The 2,850-nt window shown below is 57.1% G+C and overlaps 1 pseudogene; it reads left to right on the forward strand.

Moving 5' to 3' along the window:
• The first annotated feature begins 480 nt into the window (after positions 1–480).
• On the forward strand, positions 481–2,446 carry LOC116755055 (annotated as a pseudogene).
• The last annotated feature ends 404 nt before the right edge of the window (positions 2,447–2,850 follow it).

A 2,850-nucleotide genomic window follows, 5' to 3' on the forward strand; every position in this document is an offset into this window, starting at 1 on the left:
TCTACAAATAGTGATGGATGACAGGATATCTGAATTTTTAAAAACTGAACATTAATCCTTACCTCACACATCATAAAAATTAGAAGTGTATCATAAATCTAAATGAAAAAACAAAAAATTGCAAAGCTCTTAGGAAAGAACCTAAGTAGACAATCTTTAAAACCTTGAGGTAGGCAATGTTGTTTTAGGACACAAAAAACATAAACCATAAAAAAATGTTTTTCTGGGCTTCCCTGGTGGCACAGTGGTTGAGAGTCCGCCTGCCGATGCAGGGGACACCGGTTCGTGCCCCAGTCCCGGAAGATCCCACATGCCGCGGAGCGGCTAGGCCCGTAAGCCATGGCCGCTGAGCCTGCGCGTCCGGAGCCTGTGCTCCGCAACAGGAGAGGCCACAACAGTGAGAGGCCCGCGTACCGCAAAAAAAAAAAAAAAAAAGTATTTCATTGGGCTAATAATGTTAAACTATGAATTTCAAACTGGCTTGGCGGCTGGGCCGGGGGCCTCGTAGCTGACGTGGTGTTTGCGATTGAGGGCACAGCCAACCTGGGGCCCTATTTCGAGGGCCTCCGCAAGCACTACCTGCTCCTGGCCATCAAGTATTTTAATGGTGGTCCTGCTGCCGAGACGGACTTCGGGGGAGACTGTGCGGGGACCCAGTACAGCCTCGTGGTGTTCAACACAGTGGACTGCGCTCCCGAGTTCTAAGTACAATATCATGCTCCCACCAGCAGCGCCTATGGGTTTGTCATCTGGCTCGATGGCATGAAGTTCATGGCGGGGTGGGGGTGGGCGGGGCCAGAGCTGCAGCCTCATCGCTGAAGGCGTCAGCAGGGCTCTGCAGCTGTTCGATGACTTCAAGAAGATGCCCGAGCAGACTGGCCAGACACACCGACTCTGCCTCCTTACTGTAACTCGCCCCTCTACCTGCTGCCTGCTGTCGAGGGCAACACATACTCTGGGTGCACGACGGAGACCCTCGTGCAGAAGGCTGGGGAGTGAGGAATCTACTTCTCCATCGTGTTGCCCTGGAAGCTGCCTGCCCTGCAGCTTCTGTTCGAGAAGGCGGCTCCTCCCGCCAGGCTGGAGCCACTGCAGCCACCGACAGACGTGAGCCAGGACCCGAGGCACATGGTGCTGGTGCGGGGGCTTGTGCTGCCCGTCGGGGGTGGCTTGGACCCAGGCCCCCTCCAGCTAAAGCCGCCCCTGCCTCTAGATCCTCCCTCGGGCGCCCCGCTCTTGGCAGCCCCCCAGCCGCCTCTGCCCTCTGTCCCCTCGCAGTACCAGGTCCCCTGAGTGCAGCTCAGGTGGCTGCCCAGAGCGTCGTGGAGGCCGCCAAGAACCAGAAGGCTGGGCTGGGCCCTCGCAGCGCCCATCAACCCTCTTCAGCAAGCCTCTCCAGGAGTGGGTCCGCCCCTACAGTCAGGCCCGGGCCGCCCGGTGCCCCCAAGCCGCCTCCCACCTTCCCAGCCCAGCCTGGTCTCCACTGTGGCCCCTGGTCCGGTCCTGGCCCCCCAACTGGGCAGCCCGGGGCACTGTTCAGGGCGGGCACTGTTCTCCGGCCCAGCTCGGGACCCTGGCCCTCGGCGGGCAGCAGTCAGTCTCCAACATACTCCTGGCCTGGAGCGGGATCCTCGAGTGGCAGGAGAAGCCCAAACCTGCCTCTGTGGCGCCAACACCAAGCTGAGTAGGTCACTGCCTTCTCAGGTCTACCTGAGTCACGATGAGAAGCTGAAAAGACGACAGCGCTGATCATGAAGCTCATCCCCCAGCAGCTGCTGAGCACCCTGCGCCCTTTGTGGAACTCAGGGATGGTCCATTTCCACTTCACCGACAAGGACCTGGACTCCCTCCGAGGTCTCTACCACATCCTGGGCAACGGCTTCGCTGGCTGTGTGCGCTTCCCCACGCGGCCCCCCGGGGGAATGCTGCCGTACTCATTCAAGAAGGTCTTCATGGGCCTCATCCCCTAAGACCAGAGACACATTGACAGCGGCATCCGGGAGGTCATCACCAACCACAAGCGACTCCAGCAGCAGAAGCTTGAGCAGCAGCTCTGGCCGCCGCAGCCCCAGCCTCGGGGGACTGCCCAGGTGCCCCACAAGGCCCTCCTGGAGCGGCCCCCCGCTCACCCCCTGCCGGCCCCACCCATCGGCCCCAGAACCCCGGGGCCGACCCCCAACTGCGGAGCCTCCTCTTCAACCCGCCACCGCCCTAGACTGGGGTTCCCCCGCCTCAGGCCTCTCTCCACCACCTCCAGCCACCACGGGCCCCTGCACTGCTCTCCCCACCGCACCAGCCGCCCATCCAGTCCTGGCCTGCGCAGCTTCCCCCCAGGGCTCCACTGCCAGGTCAGAGGCTGCTCAGCAGGGTTCTCTGGGGCCCCATCCCCCAGCCAGGCCTGCAGCCCAGCGTCATGGAGGATGATATCCTCATGGACCTCATCTGAACCCCCAACACCCAAGAAAGTTCCTTTTAACACACACACACAGCCCAGCGTGTGGGCTGTGTAATAATTTATAATTTATAAAATATATATATAAAATAATTTATAAAATAATAAATTATTTTATTTCTGGGTTAAGAAATAAAATAATTATGAATTTTTAAGATAGTATTATAACTATCAATAATTACTAATGTTTTGAAAAGTTTTTAAATCATGACATTTTCTCAAACTGAAATTAAAATATCACACGCTGTACCAGGGTCCTACTGCCCATGACTAGTACGCCGAAGATGTCACATGACCTTCACCACACCTGTGTTCTCAACATCCACACTGCAATACAGTCTGTTGAGTGAGACCGTCATGCACTTGCAGGTGACAGCAAGGTCAAATTTCTATGAAAG

The sequence above is a fragment of the Phocoena sinus genome, chromosome 6 (assembly GCF_008692025.1).
Source record: "Phocoena sinus isolate mPhoSin1 chromosome 6, mPhoSin1.pri, whole genome shotgun sequence".
NCBI lineage: Eukaryota > Metazoa > Chordata > Mammalia > Artiodactyla > Phocoenidae > Phocoena > Phocoena sinus.